The 19458-nt window shown below is 41.5% G+C and overlaps 1 protein-coding gene and 1 pseudogene across 1 annotated transcript in view; both read right to left on the reverse strand.

Annotated features, from left to right (window-relative positions):
• CDH20 (cadherin 20) overlaps positions 1-19458 on the reverse strand; it is a 216851-nt gene that overhangs the window by 82111 nt on the left and 115282 nt on the right. The window lies entirely within an intron of this gene.
• On the reverse strand, positions 14516-18219 carry LOC112581459 (annotated as a pseudogene).

Below are 19458 nucleotides of genomic sequence, written 5' to 3' on the forward strand. Positions count from 1 at the left end.
TCTGGTGGGCTACAGTCCATGGGGCTGCAGAGAGTCTGATGCGACTGAGCACACCCTACAATTACATTAAATCATGAATGGTACATGACTTGGTGTGAACTGTGTTTTCTAAACATTCAGCTGGTATCAAAGAATTGTCATGCTACATTACTTATGATATTTATGAAGTGCATTAGGCAGGCTTCCATCTCTTCCCTTGGATGAATCTTTTGAACTTGTAATTTTGTTTTCTTGAAGCATAAGCCACTCAAGATGGGTTACTTGAAAGTCTCAAGGATCTTGAGTTATTAGTTCCTGTTATTAGCAGCTGTCATTGACATGCCTGAGATGCCCTCTACTCTGTTCCAAGAGAAGCTTTATCAAATACTTGTTGGACACATTACATTAGTAACAGTTGCTTGATCTCTAACTTCCTTTGTTTTGTGAGGGAGGCAAGTAAAAAGAAATTATAATCTCTGGATCAGAGAGAGAATAATACTGTCATTTTGGTAAAGTTACAGGTTATATTCCGGTGCTGATAAAATGCTAGATATGTGTTAGGGGTTGAATTGTATACACTCCTAAAAGATATGTTGAATACCTAGCCTCTGGTATCTGTGAATGTGGCCTTATTTGGAAATAGAGCCTTTGCAGGTATAATGGAGTTACGATCAGGCCATGAGGGTGGGCCCTGATCCATCGTGACTGATGTCCTCCTCAGAAGATGGAAGACAGACACCCAGAGGGAGGGTGGTCACGAGAAGATGGAGGTAGAGTGATGCTGCGTCAAAGTCGGGGAACCCCCGGGGCCATCCAAAGCTGAAAGGCAAGGAAGGAGCCTCCCCTAGTGGCTTGGAGGGATCACGGCCTGCCGAGACTCCGACCCTGGACTTACAGCTTCCAGAACTGCGAGACAGTTTCTGTTGTTCAAAGCTACCTGGTTTATGGTACTTTGTAATGGAAACCTAGGAAACTAATATACCAGGCTTGGCTATTTTTCTATAGTCAGTCATCATTTTGATCCAATTTTGAATTCATTAGTTTTGTATACTCCTGTTTGAGATGGAATACTCATTAAAGAAACTCAAACATTTTCTGCATTAATACTAAATTTGAATCCTCTACTTGAATAGGCTGCAGGTATAGTTTTTATATAATCTAGATATACAGTGGCTCAAATTTATCTTTCATAAAATTCCAACATTGCTTTTATGTTATTTTAGTAAAAAATACAAATAAAAATGCCATTCAGCTCATCAGTACTTTGTGTGTGTGTGTGTGTGCGCATGCACATGTGCGTGCCCAGTTGCTTCAGCCAGTGTTTGACTCTTTGTGACCCCATGGACTGTCGCCCGCCAGGCTCCATGGGATTTCTCAGGCAAGAATATTGAAGTTGGTTGCCATTCCCTTCTCCAGGGGATCTCCTGACCCGGGGGTCAAACCCCCGTCTTCCTGCGTCTCCTGCATTGCCATTCCCTTCTCCAGGGGACCCTCCTTACCCGGGGGTCAGGCCCCGTCTTCCTGCGTCTCTTGCATTGCCATTCCCTTCTCCAGGGGATCCTCCTGACCCGGGGGTCACCCCCGTCTTCCTGCGTCTCCTGTGTTGCCATTTCCTTCTCCAGGGGATCTCCTGACCCGGGGGTCAAGCCCCATCTTCCTGCGTCTCCTGCATTGCAGGAGATTCCTTACCCACTAAGCAGCCTGAGAAGCCCTGAGCACTGACTCCTAAATAAGATTCTGATTCAAAAATCCTGAAAGATATGTTTAATCCTAAATTGGTAAATTATTAAAAATTAAATGGAAAAAAAGCATTCAAACAGTGTTTGACATTAGTAGCTACTGATGTCTAGGATATCTAACATTGGGGAAAAAAAGTAGCAAAAACATAAGGAAAACACAATTGGCTAAGGAAAAAGGAAACTTCAAAACAGCTTATGTAATAGATACACCATATGGTCAAGGGATGTCAAAAATCTCAGATTTATTTTGAGACCAAAATCAGCCTGATCCTGAAAATTACCTTTGAGAAAGGAAGGTCGAGTTGCCGGTCCCTTCCCTGGACGGCGTTCCTGAGCGGGAAGTCCAGGAATGCACTAAAGTGCGCACACGATCCTATTCTGAGACGCCCTGAGCTGGGTACGTGTGGCCTCTGCGGTGCTGGCCAATCACTTGTGTTGTGGCTTCCCCTGTACTGTGTGAGGTTTCTGTGACTGGCTCCTCCACTTAAATTAGATCCTACTACCCCTCCCCATTTTTCTCATTTGCCTAAAGTCTGTTGTTTTGAACTCAGTGCCAGGAAGAGTGGTTACAAATGTACCCAGAGGAACCTCAGAGATGTCTCTGAGATGTGACTGTCATTGCAGAATATCCTCAAGGTCACTTGTATTTATTTTTTTCCTAAACAGTTCTTGACTTTAAAATGCCTTTGGAATTTCCAGCTCAAAATTCTAACTCCTTCCAGTGAGCTCAGTCTTATGCAAAACTTGCTTCCCGCCTGCCAAATTGAAAGCATCTGGATGGAATACTGAATTTAGGTCATTTCCCCCCCAATGTGTCCTTCTTTAGAAGAAAGGAAATCAAATCCAATAACATCACAAGAGAAGAGGGTAAAATATTTCCAACAAGAGCTTCTTGTTTCAATAGTTGCAATGAAGTGTGTGACACTCTCTCTTCCCTATCTCTGCCTCTCCTACAGCCAGATCTCAATGGTTGATTTGAATTTTTAAAGGCTTCCCTGATAGCTCAGTTGGTAAAGAATCTGCCTGCAATGCAGTTCGATTCCTGGGTCAGTAAGATATCCTGGAGAAGGAATGGGCTATGCACGCCAGTATTCTTGGGCTTCCCTTGTGGCTTGGACTTCCCTGGTGGCTCAGATGGTAAAGCGTCTGTCTACAATGTGGGAGACCTGGGTTTGATCCCTGGGTTGGGAAGATCCCCTGGAGAAGGAAATGGCAATCCACTCCAGTACTATTGCCTGGAAAATCCCATGGACAGAGGAGCCTGGTAGGCTACAGTCCTGAGTGACTTTACTTTCATTTTCCCTTGTGGCTCAGCTGGTAAAGAATCTGCCCACAATGCGGGAGACCTGGATTCAATCCCTGGTTTGGGAAGATTCCCTGGAGAAGGGAAAGGCTACCCACTCCAGTAGACTGGCCTGGAGAATTCCATAGACTATACAGTCCATGGGGTTGCAAAGAGTCAGACACAACCAAGCAAGTTTCACTTTCACTTTACAGCCTTTTAGTTTCCATCATCTGTATAGTACCATTCTCTGCTGAGGGGAACAATTAGAGTATGCCAGTTCCTGAGGTTAATCAAGGCAGATTTCCCATCTTCCCAGTGGAGGCCCTGGGCGAAGTACAGACAGGGCTTCTTCGACTTGAAAGTGCATAGGAATCCTCTGAGGGTCTTGTTAACGTGCAGATTTATTAGATCAGCCTGGGGTGGGGCTTGAGCTTTTGCATTTCTAAAACACTCCTAGGTGGTATAAGAGCTGCTGGTTTGTAAAAGACATCTAGAGGGCACTGCATGGCCCACTTTGGGAGTACCCAGCTTCAGGTTCACTTCTTGGCTTAGTCTCTCTCTTGTCACCTGGCTATTTCTGGGCTTGATATGTTGAGGGCATATAGGATTTACACTCATTGTAGGGCTTTCCAGGTGGCGCGCTCAGATCAGTTCAGTTCGGTTGCTCAGTCGTGCCTGACTCTGTGACTCCATGGACCGCAGCACGCCAGGCCTCCCTGTCTGTCACCAGCTCCCAGAGCTCACTCAAACTCATGTCCATTGAGTCGGTGATGCCATCCAACCAGCTCATCCTCTGTCGTCCCCTTCTCCTCCCACCTTCAATCTTTCCCAGCATAAGGGTCTTTTCTAATGAGTCAGCTCTTCGCATGAGGTGGCCAAAGTATTGGAGTTTCAGCTTCAGCATCAGAACTTCCAATGAATATTCAGGACTGATTTCCTTTAGGATGGACTGGTTGGATTTCCTTGCAGTCCAAGGGACTCTCAAGAGTCTTCTCAAACACCGCAGTTCAAAAGCATCAATTCTTTGGTGCTCAGCTTTCTTTATAGTCCAACTCTCACATCCATACATGACCACTGGAAAAACCATAGCCTTGACTGGAAGGACCTTTGTCCTTTGGCAAAGTAGTGTCTCTGCTTTTTAATATGCTGTCTAGGTTGGTCATAACTTTTCTTCCAAGGAGCAAGCATCTTATAATTTCATGGCTGCAATCACCATCTGCAATGATTTTGGAGCCCCCCAAAATAAAGTCTCTCTCCGTTTCCACTGTTTCCCTATCTATTTGCCATGGAGTGATGGGACCAGATGCCATGATCTTAGCTTTCTGAATGTTGAATTTTAAGCCATCTTTTCCACTCTCGTCTTTCACTTTCATCAAGAGGCTCTTTAGTTCTTTTTGGCTTTCTGCCATAAGGGTGGTGTCATCTGCATATCTGAAGTTATTGATATGTCTCCTGGCAATTTTGATTCCAGTTTGTGCTTCATCCAGTCAAGCATTTCTCATGATGTACTCTGCATATAAGTTAAATAAGCAGGGTGACAATATACAGCCTTGATGTACTCCTTTCCTGATTTGGGACCAGTCTGTTGTCCCATGTTCAGTTCTAACTGTTGCTTCTTGACCTGCATACAGATTTCTTAGGAGGCAGGTCAGGTGGTCTGGTATCCCCATCTCTTGAAAAATTTTCCACAGTTTGTTGTGATCCGCACAGTCAAAGGCTTTAGCATAGTCAATAAAGCAGGTGGTGCTAATGGTCAAGAATTTGCCTGCCAATGCAGGAGACATTAGAGACATGGGTTCGATCCCTGGACTGGGAACTTTCCCTGGAGGAGCGCATGGCAGCAACCCAGTTCAGTGTTCTTGCCTGGAGAATCCCATGGACAGAGGAGCGTGGCGGGCTACAGTCCATAGGGTCGCAAAGAGTCAGAAACAACTGATGTGACTTAGTACAAGTACAATGTCTCCCACACATGGAAGTAATCTCACCATTTCCCTTTTTCTATATTCCTGTTCTTTCCCCACTAAGGACTCTGAGAGTTCAAAAATCTGTGCACACAGTAGCTTGCTATTACAGAGAAACCATTTTTAACTGAGTAGAGGGAAAACAAGGAAAGATTTGTATCTACATTGATCGAACCTATATTCCATCATCAAAGAATTCAGAATTTAATTTTACCAGAGGTGATAGTTTCTTTAGTCTTTACTTAGCATTAACGTAAGTAATAGTCAGAATGATAGCAGATTGAAGCATATTTAATTTTTAGCTTTCCAAGTGCTCTAAATAAAAGAGATTGTAATAATGTGACCCAAGCTATTATATCCCCAGCGGCACTTAAGACTGGTAGATGTAATGTTCCACTTAGGAGCTGTCATGGTACAATTAACTGGATGGCATTAAAAAGTTTCTTAAAACAGTTAAAGTTGTAAAGCTATTTAGAAATAGATCTGTGCTTCTCAAGTAAATACAAACAAGGACTGCAGTCATTTTAGTGGATAATACAAGAAATCAACAAGCCCAATTCTGGTTTCCCATGGATGAGATTTAAACAGCAAATCTCTGCTACTTTAGGCAATTAACATAAAATATACTTAAATTTGGAAGATTTACTCTGTCATCACCTTCCCACACAACAAACACAAATCCCAGGCTCATTTGCCTTCATTAATTCACACGGCATTGCTGATTCTGCTCTCAGCTGCTTAAGCACAGCCTACCTTCAAGTTAAGTTCCTGCATCCGGGCTCTTTAGCTTCTGTTCAGATCCTGGAGGAATCACAGAGTACACACATTACAAGCCTTTCAGCCTGATTCTCTAACCCTGAGGGAGGCTCTATTGGTGTACGCAAAATCAAAGAGGTTTGCAGAGAACAATTTCTTACCTATGGTCTGGCAGAGCTCAGACCCAGCTGCCTGGCTCTGGAAAGGAGAGGGATATGATGGGCCTCATATGAGAAGAGATGCTTTCTGAGATGTCTCTTGGACAGGCTATCTTCCTGACTCCCCTTCCCAAATATTACAGGAATGGGGCAAATAAATTGTGATTCAGGGCTATATAAACCACGAACAATTTCAGATACTATGGTATCTTTTTTTTTTTGGAAATGGGTATTTAGTTGTGTTGTTTAGTTGCTAAGTCATGACTCTTGTGAACCCATGGACCACCAGGCTCTTCTGTCAATGGGATTTCCCAGGCAAGAGTATTGGAATGAGTTGCCATTTCCTTCTGCAGGGAATCTTCTTGACCCAGGGATGGGACTTGTGTCTCCTGCATTGGCCAGTGGATTCTTTACCAAATGTGCCACTATTCTCCTTAACCAAGGAAAATCCTATTCTAAGAGTGAATATTGGTTCAATATCGTAAACATTGACAGTAAACTAAAAGGATGGAGGCCCATGAAGGTTATAGAGGAGAGAAAGCACAGATGGAGAGGGTCTCATACCGAGAATAAGGCAGACAGAAGGGAGGAGAAATAGTCACGGAGAGACGATGAGAAGATGCAGAGACAGAGGAAACAGCAGAGCAGAAAGACATATTGCCATGTTTAAACGCTTGTGATGAGCTCTGTGTGTGTTTTCTTGCTTGTAAAAGGAGTCAATTCAGGATCCAGGCTGTCCACTGGAGAATCTGCATTTGACAGTGAGATATATCGTACAGAAGAGGGGTAACAGCAACGTCAGGCTGACCAGGAAATGCAGGTGGACGGCATGGCCATGGAGGCTCCGGGCCTGACTGGACAAGAAACAGGGAGGGGCGAGAGGCTGGAGAATCAGCTTCCTGTGTTTTCACAGTGTCTGACTCCAGAATGCACATAATCCCCACACAAACAGCTAGGTCTTGTCATGTGTCTACCAAGCCACATGGAGATCACAGAATACCTAGGCCAGGTCATGGTTTGTATTTGGTGACCTGAAAGAAGGAAAGAAAGATTTTGCGCCTGTTACTTACCATCAACTGTGCTAAAATTTATTATCTGGCAACCTCTTGGATCCCATTACTACCTAGGAGCAAATAAGAGGAATGGGCTACTCAAAGTATAGCCTAGAGGACTGAGGCTGGTAACTGACTGTAGAATGGGACCACTCTGATCTGTAAACTTACAGAGTGATAGTGTCATAGGAGACCATTTGGCTTGGACAGGAAAGGTCTCCTGAAATGCAGATGAGCTGGGTTTGATCCCTGGGTTGGGAAGATCTCCAGGAGAAGGGAATGGCTACCCACTCCAATATTCTTGCCTGGAGAATTCCATGGACAGAGGAGCCTGGCAGGCGACAGTCCATGGGGTCACAAAGAGTCACTTTCAGGGGAAATTTCTAGTGAAGCTGGGTGCAGAATTTAAACTTAGATGCCTCTCTTAAAACATTTTCAGTAACTTATTAAAAATTCTTTCTAAAACAGAGGCTTATCATGGAGATTATGTTACAATTTATATAACTAATATTAACTTGAGATAAAATTAAAGGATCATTTTTTTCAATGTCCTTTAGCACAGAAGTGTATAGCATTTGTTTTTCACAGTAACCTATGGTTTTTTGTTTGCTTGTCTAACTCATGTTCTCATAATATCTTCACATTCCCACATTTGGCAAATAATTGTATACTTGTGGAATCTCTTGGAAGAAATAAAATGTTGTAAAAATATTATTAAGGGAATAATATGAACTTACAGTGGTTTTATAATTAGCCATATTGAAGAAATCCAAAATATGGAATAAATTACTCAAAAACTATGTCATATTAAGATGATTTAATTATGCACATTCACATTTAAAAAGTAGAGTTGACCTCCTTTCCAAAAAATAATTTCATTAATGGCTCCAGAATCTTTATCTTACAAACTGTCCTATTAAAACTTTTACCCATCAATCATACTTTTTAATTAACTAAACTGCAGACTTTATTTAGATTTCTCCAATTTTTTCATTAATGTCCATTTTCTATTCTAGGATTCTATCCAAGATCCCACACTGCCTTTACTTGTCATGTCTCTTCAGTCTCCTTCAGTCTGTGTCATTTTCCACAGCCTTCTTAGTCTTTTGCGATATTGAACAAAATGATCTAGCCATCATTCTTGTTGGAAATGGTTTGCAATTATTCTTTTTAGCTTGGTTTCTGGTGGAAGAGTTTTGGGATAATTCTAAGTGGTGGTAAAATATCTGTGGTAAATAATTTTTTAAAGAGATATAAAAAAATCCCATATAGAAAGTACATAAAAACAATGACATAACATATATAGAGTTATGAAGACTAAGAATGTATAGGGCAAATATGAAGAAAATGATAAGATTCTAACAATGAATATAAAAGAGCTGAATGAAAGGAGGATGTATCACTGGAATACTATTGGGTGGGAGTTTGAAAAATTATTTTAAGTTTATCTGGAATAGCTGGGTGGTGTGGGAGAAGAGGAGTGCTATTTGCCCTTCTAGATATTAAATGTGTTTTAAAACTATAATAATTCAATCGTTATGGTACTAAGGACATAAGGTACTAAGGTCCTAAGGACTGAGGACAAAAAGATCAATGAAACAGAACACAAATTTCAGAAATAGCCAACTGCACAGAGGAACTTAGAATACAAAACAATACATGTATTTCAATTTCTATAAAGAGAATGTTCCTCAAAATATAAAACCTAAACAGTAAGGTGCCATTAAATGCTTTACAACCAGGTCCCTGAAAAAAACTGTATGCAAATATATCAGTTCAGTCCAGTCGTGTCCGACTCTTTGCCACCCCACGAACTGCAGCACGCCAGGCCTCCCTGTCCATCACCAACTCCCGGAGTTCACTCAGACTAACGTCCATTGAGTCAGTGATGCCATCCAGCCATCTCATCCTCTGTCATCCCCTTCTCCTCCTGCCCCCAATCCCTCCCAGCATCAGAGCCTTTTCCAATGAGTCAACTCTTCGCATGAGGTGGCCAAAGTACTGGAGTTTCAGCTTTAGCATCATTCCTTCCATATGTACATAAATATTATACAATTTTTTACTAAAATAGAGGATACCTAGCATACAATTTAAAAATAAAAGTACACAATACTCTTTATTGTCAATAAATGTTATTAATGTAATCAATTTTTTGTAATGTAATTTTTCAGACTGCTTTTTTTGATTTTTTTCTAACTTTGAACTTACAGTCAATATTCAGCCATGATTTTTTGACACATGGAGTTGCATCTCAGTCTGCTAACTCTTTTCCCAATAAATATATTATTAAATCTGATATGTGGCTTGTTAAACTTCTTTTCATCCCCTTCTCATTAATTAACTAAAAACTCAGTTTCAGAACTAAATCAAGCCCTGATTTGTAGCACTAGCTGATTTCCATGGTGTAAATACTCCCTTCACGACCAATTTTAAGCTACCAATGACGTCACTGAATGTGGAGTTGGGAAAAGATGTGGAATAGCACACTACGATATCCATTATCTGCATATGGTAGTCATGCTGCTAAGTCACTTCAGTCGTGTCCAACTCTGTGCGACCCCACAGACGGCAGCCCACTAGGCTCCGCCATCCCTGGGATTCTCCAGACAAGAACACTGGAGTGGGTTGCCATTTCCTTCTCCAATGCATGAAAGTGAAAAGTGAAAGTGAAGTTGCTCAGTCATGTCCGACTCTCAGAGACCCCATGGACTGCAGCCCACCAGGCTCCTCCGTCCATGGGATTCTCCAGGCAAGAGGACTGGAGTGGGTGCCATTGCCTTCATAACTAATTTCAAAAGTATAGATAATAGGAGCATTTAGTAAAGTAACTAGTATTTATTGACTTTGTTTTAAATATAATTTAATCATGTTTATGTAATTTTTAAATAATTGCTACATTTTATGATTGATCCTCAAAATTCCTGAAAATCTGACAATTGGCTTGCATAAGTTGCTGAGCTCTTAACCCTACAGATGACTGTTTTGAAGACAGGACCACAAAGTAAAATATTGGAAACTTTCTAAAATATTTAGACTGTAAAGAAAGTTAAAAAGTAAGATGAAAAATCAGAAAATGGATTAATTACTTCTCTGGTGGGCAATTTAGCAATATATATCAAAATATAAGATTTACCATTTCTTTGATCAAACCACTCCACTTTTCCTTCATCTGTTAATTCCTCATATTTATTGAGCACCTATTATGTTGCAGGAGCTTCTAAGAATTAATTTTACAAGCATATAAAGACCTATAAGATAGGAGAGTTGCCTCAATATTTTATAGTAACGAAGCATTAATAAAATATAAATGTTCATCAATAAGGGATTGGTTAAGTAAATGATGGTTCATTGATATGATTGTAACCATTAAGAATGAAGCTATAGATCAATGTTCATTGTAATGGAAATATGTCCATGGTGCATTTAAAAGCAAAAATCAGCAAGCTTTAAAAGTGCATATGGTATGATTCCCTTTTGTAAAGAATAGTTATATCTCTATACATGCACATATAGGGACTTCCCTGTAGCTTATATAGTAAAGAATCTGCCTGCAATGCATGAGGCTTGGGTTCGATCCCTGGGTCAGGAAGATCTCCTGCAGAAGAAAGTGGCAACCCGCTCCAATATTCTTGCCTGGAGAATCCCATGGAAGAGAAGCCTGGTGGGCTACAGTCTGTGGGGTCGCAGTCAGACATGACCGAGCAACTAACACTATTACTACTACTATACGTGGACAGATGTGTGTAGACAAAGTCAGGAAGGATTTGCACAAGCTATTAATGAGGCAAGCTTTTCTCTTCTGAATAAATGCTTTTATAATGAACATGTATTACCTCTTAAAAATAACACTGAAACTCTTTCCATTAAAAATTATTGTGGTAAACATGTCCATTGTAGATGAGTCATGTTCTAGAGAAAGGACTTTAAATTTTGGACTAAAAGTCTTGTTTGGAGTTCACAGTACCATTTTCTCTAGTTGAGTATCTATTTGAAAAACCCCATAATAAATAGTAAAGTTAAAAAAAGAGGTTTGAATTTCAGTTTCACTTCACTTTAGCTCTGTGACCTTGATTGAGATAACTGTCTGCTCTGAGCCTCACTGTTCTAAGTGGCAGGATGGACTGCATTCTTTATTCTTTGGTGACTTTGAGTCAATGACTTAAATGTTCTGTTGTTTAGTGTCTCTACTTGGGGAGTGTTGGTAACAATGGAAATGGTGGTAATAGTTGTACCTATCTCATAGAATCATTGTGTTAAAAGAATTAAACTTCATGCCTGTCATTGAACAAATTCTGATTATTTTCATTATCTGCAAATGGGTTGATGGTGATAACAATGATGCTAAAACACACCTGGAAGATTTGTTAAATACTTAATATTTAGACCAAATGCTAGTTGCATCTACATTAAAACACAGCCTGAGTAAGATTTCTTCAAGAGAATATCCAATGTAATTTATTTATCCCATGTCACATCTAGAAATTAGATAACAGGAGGTTGAATGCAAACTTTGAATTTTGACTTATTGAATAAAATACCCTTTCTTTGTTCAATTATCCAATATACTATTTCAAAATCTGGACTGTCATATTTAACAGCACAAATATTTCTATATAATTTTATTTTGAGAAATCTCTATTGGATCATCATAATTCTTTATTATTCCATTAACTCAAAACAATTTGTACTGCCTCACTTGATATTCTCTGTAAATGGAGGCGATGCAATTATGCTATTTTAAATAATTTAAAGTGCCATGTTCCCTGCTGCCCATCCATTTGTATATATATTATTCTGTGTGCATGCCTATCGGATGCCAACACACAGCCTAGTCCTTCAGTACCGAGCCATTAACCATGTGCGGATCAGAAGCGATGTATATATTAATGATGTATTTTAATTTAACACATGACAGCAAGGGAAGCTGAGTGACACATCATATTTAGCTACAAATAAGGGAAGAACTCATTGCCTAGGAGTGTTCGAGTCACAGGTGAATAGCAAAAGGTTTTTATTCCTTCCCTGACAGAATAAATTTATCTCCTTAAAAGTCACCTTTATGCTTTCTACTTATCATCAGGAAGGCTGCATTCTGTATTTCAATTTTATGTGGACAAGACATTAATTTTAAGTGAAAGACATTGTTCTGTGCTGGAATTAAATGAGGTCATTATTGGTTTGAGTGCTAAAGATGTGTCTGTGGCGGGGTTCAGGCTCATGTTTGGCTTTAATGAGAAAAGTGCTATGTGAATATGGTCCTCTTGACTTTTTTGGCAGCAAAAGCAGAGTTTAAATGGGGCCATATAGTTGAAAGCTATCAGTAGCCTTCCTAAGTACCTGGAGTCAGAGTATACATGTGATATCAGATAGGGGATGTATGCAAGAATAGATGGGTCCTTTCTCAGTGGAGAGATGGATATGGCCACTTATAATTGATTTTAGATAGAGGAGCTCGGAGAGCATTAACTTCTGATATTGAGAAAGGAACTTCAGAGGTCATCTAGTTTAAATCAAAGTTGAATCTTTTCAAGAATCATGTCTCTCCATTTCTTAAACACCCCCAGAAAGAGATTTGGCCACTCCTCTCAATACATAAATGTCATCAAATTGGCAGGAAAGAGAGAAAGCTGGTGATTAGAACAGGATGAATATTTAAAACAACCTTAACGCGTTCTATATCTGAGAGAAAATAAATGAGGTTTTGTTCAAATAAGGCCAAGAAGACCAATTCAGCTCTATTCGGGGCAAGTTCAGGTGATTGTCGAGGAGCACAAGCTAATTATAATTAAATAGTGCCTCGCTCTCCTTCCTGCTAGACCCACACCTCCTGAAAGGGAACTTGATAGCCTTTTTACTTTCTCACTTCCCATTCACCCTGCAACCTAGTGATTGCTGACTTTTGCTTCTCTAGTCAATTGAAATGGTTTTTGAAACTCACCCAAGGTGTTCTTTCCCAGTGTACGGACACTTCACAGGCTTCTGTTATTTGACCTCTCTGCTGTATTTGAGAGAGGAGGAAGGTTCTTACAAGTATTCTGGAATACACAGTTTCCCATTATTCTGTTAAATAGTGTGATGGGGTGAGGGCTGGTCTTTCTAAAACTTCCTTGCTAAAACAAGGGAGGTTGATTGGTCCTAATCTTCTTTTCTTTTTGCTTTTGATATTTAACTAGCATTAAGGCAAGCACTGTGTTGCTTTACAAATGTTATCTGATTTAATGCCCCCAAATTTCAATAGAAGGGAGGTAGCATTAAAGAGTCAGACACGACTGAGCACAAGCATGCACATCAGCATCACCTTCATTTGACAGAAAAGAAGATGGAAGTTCATAGTGGTGAGCTACTTGACTGGAGTTATGTAGCTTCTTGGGGCTTCCCAGGTGAAGCTAGTGGTAAAGAACCTGCCTACTAAAGCAAGAGATGCAGGAGACATGGGTTCAATCCCTGGGTCAGGAAGATCCCCTGGAGGAGAGCATGCCAACCTACTCCAGTAATCTTGCCTGGAGAATGCCATGGGCAGAGGAGACTGGCTGGCTAAGGTCCATAGGATTGCAAAGAGTCGGACAACTGTTGCTTCAGTCGAAGCAACTTAGCCTGCATTAGTGTGCATGTAGCTCTTTAAGTGGTGGCGCTTGGATTTAAACCAGCTTTGAGCCCTTGTCCAGTACAGCATAGCAGAGGACAGCCCAGAAGAGCAGAAATCAGCTGCTCAGGGCACATGCTGCTGCGACAGGGGTGAAATCTAAGTGGAGGTCGTCGTCGTTCTTTAGTTACTAAGTCCTGTCCAACTCTTTTGTGACTCCATGGACATAGCCCACCAGACTCCTCTGTCCATGTGATTTTCCAGCCAAGCATACTGGAGTGGGTTGCCATTTCCTTCTCCAGGGGACCTTCCCAACCCAAGGATTGAACATGAGTCTCATGCATTGGTAGATGGATTCTTTACCAGTGAGCCACTCAGTTCAGTTCAGTTCAGTCGCTCAGTCGTGTCCGACTCTTTGGGACCCCATGGACTGCAGCACGCCAGGCTTCCCTGTCCATCACTAACTCCCAGAGCTTGCTCAAACTCATGTCCATTGAATTGGTGATGGCATCCAACCAGCTCATTCTCTCTCATCCCTTTCTCCTCCTGCCTTCAATCTTTCCCAGCATCAGGGTCTTTCCTAGTGAGTCAGTTTCTTTGCATCAGGTTGCCAAAGTATTGGAGTTTCAGCTTCAGCTCTTCCAATGAATATTCAGGACTGTTTTCCTTTAGGATTTATTGATTTGATCTCCTTGCAGTCTAAGGGACTGAGCCACTAGGAAGCCCATAAGCACAAGTGGTATAATGTTATTAGGCTGAACACATAGGGACTGAAAAAGCATGTACCTGAGTCAATAAAATGGCCTCAGACTGACTGCCTAGGAGAGCAGAGAACAGTAAACTGAAGTCATGTTGTGAACTTAGATCTAAACTTCTCTTCCCAAAGAGAATTTTTGATTTAACTTGTCACACTCATAATGACTAATTAAATGTCTCTTCACCCCATAGATCACGGATTTTGCTTTTTTTTTTTTTTAAGATATTTGAAATACAACTTTACTCTGATTCTAAATGAAAAGGAATGGGAATGACAGTAACAAACAAGATTGCACCTCTCAATATTGTTATGTGACTATAGCGGTCTTATATTTGAAACTCAAGGAGGAAACAACTGTGTTCCAAAACACCTAAATGTGCAGGTCCAAAAACTGAAGTTTTTTTAAACGGCCACATTCACTCCAAAGCCCATCCGTTTCCTTCAGTATCCAAAGAGTAAACGCATGTTCTGCTTAGCTATATAATAAAGTGGCAAAAACGGCACCGCTGACATCACAGGACAGTTGCCTACAAAACTAGACTTCTGACGCTGGGCCCCCGCCTCACTGTCTCACAGGTCATCATCTTCATCCGGGACAGCAGTTGTCTGAGCAACCTCTAAATCGTGCTCAGACTGTGCTGCGAGGCTGGGTCCATGACCACCTCTGGCGGGGCCAGAGCAGGCGTGGCGACAAACTCCAAGTTAGGGTCTCCAATCAGTTTTCTAGCAAGCCAGAGGAAGGGCTTTTCAAAGTTATAGTTACTTTTAGCAGAAATGTCATAGTACTGAAGATTCTTCTTTTGGTGGAAGGCAATTGACTTTGCCTTAACCTTTCTGTCCTTAATATCCACTTTGTTGCCACACAACACAATCGGGATGTTCTCACACACTCGTACCAGATCTCTATGCCAGTTAGGTACCTTCTTGTAAGTAACTCTGGATGTTACATAAACATTATAAAGGCACACTGAGCTTGTATGTAATAGCCGTCTCTCAGTCCACCAAATTTCTCCTGACCAGCTGTATCCCACACATTGAACTTAATCTGTCCTCGGTTGGTATGGAACACAAGAGCATGGACCTCAACACCCAAGGTAGCTACATACTTCTTCTCAAATTCTCCAGTCAGATGACGCTTCACGAATGTAGTTTTTCCAGTACCACCATCACCAACCAGTACAAGTTTGAGCTGAACTTGGGGTTCTCCTTGGGCAGCCATTGCCATGTTACTTGCAGAAGCCTCTCTGCGCTCCTCCGACTGAGGGCTGGAAAGACGGCGGAAGCGCAATTCAAATGCCCGGACGCCAGCGCGCGGAGGGAGGGCGGGGCAACGGCGGCGCGCCGCTTCCACGCTGCCCGACGCACGCGCGCACGCAGGCCGCCCAGGCTTCGGCATTGCACCCGTTAGCCTGCAGCCTAGGGAGAGGCTCGCGGTGCCCCGGGCGTGGGAGGCAACGCCTTCCGGCCGATTTTGCTCACTTTTTCAACTGCTGTATCCTCAACCCGTAATACAAAAGTGATTAATGAGTATTTATTGAATGTCACAAACCCTTTTCCTCTTGAAATTCTCTGACATCTACATGCAGGTTTTCCTCCCAATTCACTGGCTGCTCCTCTTCAGTCTGTTTATGTACTTTACTTTCTCCGTGACTTTCCAGGGTTTCTCAAGAATCTACCCTTAACATACATGGAAATCGACTATACTTACACTGCTGAGGCTCTAAGGTCCATCTAGTGGTATTCACCATCCTATAACTATTGCCTCCCCAGCCTCTAGTTGATTCTAAATTTCTCTTCTGAGCATCATAGCTGTATGTTCCACTGTCTTCTAGCAAACTCTGTTTTGGAATCCTGTGGACACCTCAAATGCAACAAGTCTAATATGACGCAACTTAGCCCCCATATTCAAACATTTGTGTTTTTGGAATAAAACATTTTATTTTAAAGGGAGGGTCTAGAGCTTTCATCATATGCTCTAAAAGTTCCATGGCCAAAAAAAGTTCAGAACTCGTGTGCATTCTTCCTAAGCAACAGTGCTTTTCCTGTGAATCCCAATCCCAGGGGTTCGGGCAGGTTCTTGTGTGCAGGCAAGAAACGCTGGCCATTGCAAGGTTTCTCACCATAATCCCTTGCTCCTTGTGAGAATACTGTAATTATTTGGTCTGCGTATTTGGCAACCTGCTTTGCTCTGCTGTCGTTCAACACTTGCTTCAGCTCTGTTCTGCTTTTAGGACCAGCCTTCATGTTGGTTTGTTTCAGGCTACTGTCTTAAGGTAAAGTGAACCGAGAGGTGAACAAACATATCCCAGGAAGGGATTTGAAGGAAGTCAGAATAGGCAGCTGTGTCTAATTACATAGGAATGAGAGTGAGAAATGAGCATAGGTAATGATTAGGAGGTAACTGGTAATTTCTGAGTAAATAATTTGAGAGGAATTGTGTGGAAGACAGACTACAAGTGATAAAGAGAGAATAGATAATGAAGAGAGTGTGAAGGTGCTAGAAAAGGCAACAGTGAAATTCATGACCATGGAACTGAAACTGAGAGATGAAGGACTCGAAAATATGGAGAAAGGGATTAGAGTGCTTGATGGAGAAGGTCAAGTTCAGGAGCAAGGTAGTGAGAGAGGTGAGAGCAGAAAACAGTTAAAGAAGGTGGGAATCAGAGGCAAAATCGTGTGTTCGACATTGTCTTCAGTGATACTGAGTAAGTTGAAGTGTTCTTATTTTCATGGGTAGGTTAGCAGAGTGGAGATGAAATCAGTGAGAAATTGTGGGAGAAGTGTGTGTGGTAGGTTTTAACATTTCTACAGAGTATTTGATATTCCTTTTTATGTGTCTAATTCACTTCCCCTTAAATATGAGCCAGACTTGTGATTGACTTCTAACATAAAATGCAATGAAATGAAGCTGTGTGGCTTCTGGGACTAGGTCATCAAAGGTATACAACTTCTATCTAGCTCTCTCATGGGATGCTTGTCTTTGTAACTCAGCTCCTGTGTTTTAAGGAAGCATAGGCCATGTGGAGAGATCTACATGGAGAGGTAGCCAGGCTTGTGACCCTCAGCCCAGGCTGAAGAACCAGCCAAAATCCAGCACCAACTGGGCAGTCCTCAAGGTGAACCATTGGGAAGAAGATCTTCAAACCTTGTTGCACTACCCCAGCTGATGTCACATGGAGCAGAGAGGAGCTTTCCCTGCTAAGCCCTGCCCAACTTGAACATCTGAGAGGAACATATGTGATTATTACTGGTTTAAACCATTAAATCTGGGTGGTTTATATGCAGTGACAGAAAACTGGAGTAGAGTTTTAGCAAGGCAGTCAACTGAGATGTTTCACTTTGAGTGACCTGAATTTAAATCTTTGACCATTAGTGTGACTTGGAATAGGTTACGTAATGTTACTGAGCCTCACTTTTCCTGTCCTTAAAGTGGGAATGATTTAGACTGTGGAGGTTTTTGTGTGATTTAGAAATAATTGGTATAAAGCCAATGGCTGTTATGTAGTGGTCATTCAGAAAATGGTAGCATCCTTGTTATTTATTATTAGGGAAGCTTGGAAGGAGCTTGAGCTTTGGCAGAAATAATATTTATGTTTACCTTCTGGTTCTGTTGCTAATTAAATTGTGACTTTGGGCAAGGTATGTAACTTCTCGGAATCATGCACCCTTCTTGTATAAATGGAGGATGAAACCTACCTTGTAGGGTTGTTGGAGATTAGACCTAGTGTCTGGAGGATAGATTAGAAACCACGTAGTAGGACTTCCCTGGTAGTTCAGAGGCTAAGAATCCGCCTGCCCATGCCAGGGATATGGGCTTGATTCCTGGTCTGGGAAGACTGCACAAGCCGTGGGGCAGCTAGACCCGTGCACCGCAGCTAGCCTGCGCACTAGAGCCTACGAGCCGCCACCACTGAAACGCGTGCACCCAGAGCCTGTGCTCTGCAACGAGTGAAGCTGCCGCAAAGAGAAGGCCACGTGCCACTGCAAAGGGTGGTCCCTGCTCTCTGCAGCTACAGAAAGCCCGGGTGCAGCAGAGTGAAGACCCAGCTGGGCCAGGAACAACATGAAATAATTTTTAAAAAGAAAGAAAAAAACATAGTGACGAACGCATGGTAGGCACTCAATAAATAGAAGGCAAGAAGGCATCATAATGATTAACATAATAATGACTGTTATAGCCCTGAAATTAATACGGCTACTGGCAGGAGTAGGGCAAACTAGAAAATTCTGAGCCAAGCATCGAACCCTTTGAGGCAGTTGGAGGAAGATTCTAGTAGAAGATGGTGATGAAGTTTTGGGAAGGATGATATTAATAATTGATATGTTTCAAAAGAAGAACCTTTTGAATGATGAGCATAGAATGAAGACTTACAAAAAGCATTTAGAGTGACCCTCTTCTTCTACCAGTACTGAGAATAGGAGGAAATAGGTTAAGGAGATTGGAAAAATAATGAGTTTCTTAATATTAGAAGAGGCCACAAAACTCCAACATAATGGATCTGAAATTATGAGAGAACAAGGGAGACCAAGAGACTGTAAGAAAAGTGGTATGATTGATAAGCAGCATTGGTTTCAGGAATTTTAGTGAACAAGGAGATTTCAGCCTCTCAGTCATTCAGCACTCATGGTCATAGCTCCATTCTCTGCTCTAACATCAGCCATACACATAGGCTTGCACAGAACTTGAGGTCATTCCCTGGTCTTCCACCTTTGGGCTGAGTCTTAAACTTCCGCAGACAAATGAATCTATTCTTAAAAGAATATCAATCAATAACTTAATAGCTCAGTTTCTGGGAACCCTCATTCTGAATTCTCATATCTACCAACTTCAGTCTTTTTTTACAAAGACCTTGGCTTTCAAGCATATCCTGTACCATATTCCATGACCATTGAATTTCTTTTTTGACCTGTTTGACCGAAATGCAAACAGGCTTTACTCAACAGTTCCTGAGAAAGGTACATGTCAGTTTCTGGAAACATTCTTTAAAAAAAAATGTTTTATCAGTCTAAATAGCATGATGTGTGCTCCTGTCTTATGTAACTTTGCTATAACACCATTCGTTCATCTGATATTGGCTGAGTATTAACTATGCCCTAGACAGCCGTGCTTCTGGAGCTTGTAATCTATGGTGGGACTGGGGATGGGGTGGTTCTGGTGAGCAAATGAGCAATAAACAAATGAATAAGT

Source organism: Bubalus bubalis, chromosome 22, assembly GCF_019923935.1.
Source record: "Bubalus bubalis isolate 160015118507 breed Murrah chromosome 22, NDDB_SH_1, whole genome shotgun sequence".
In the NCBI taxonomy this organism is placed as follows: Eukaryota; Metazoa; Chordata; class Mammalia; order Artiodactyla; family Bovidae; genus Bubalus; species Bubalus bubalis.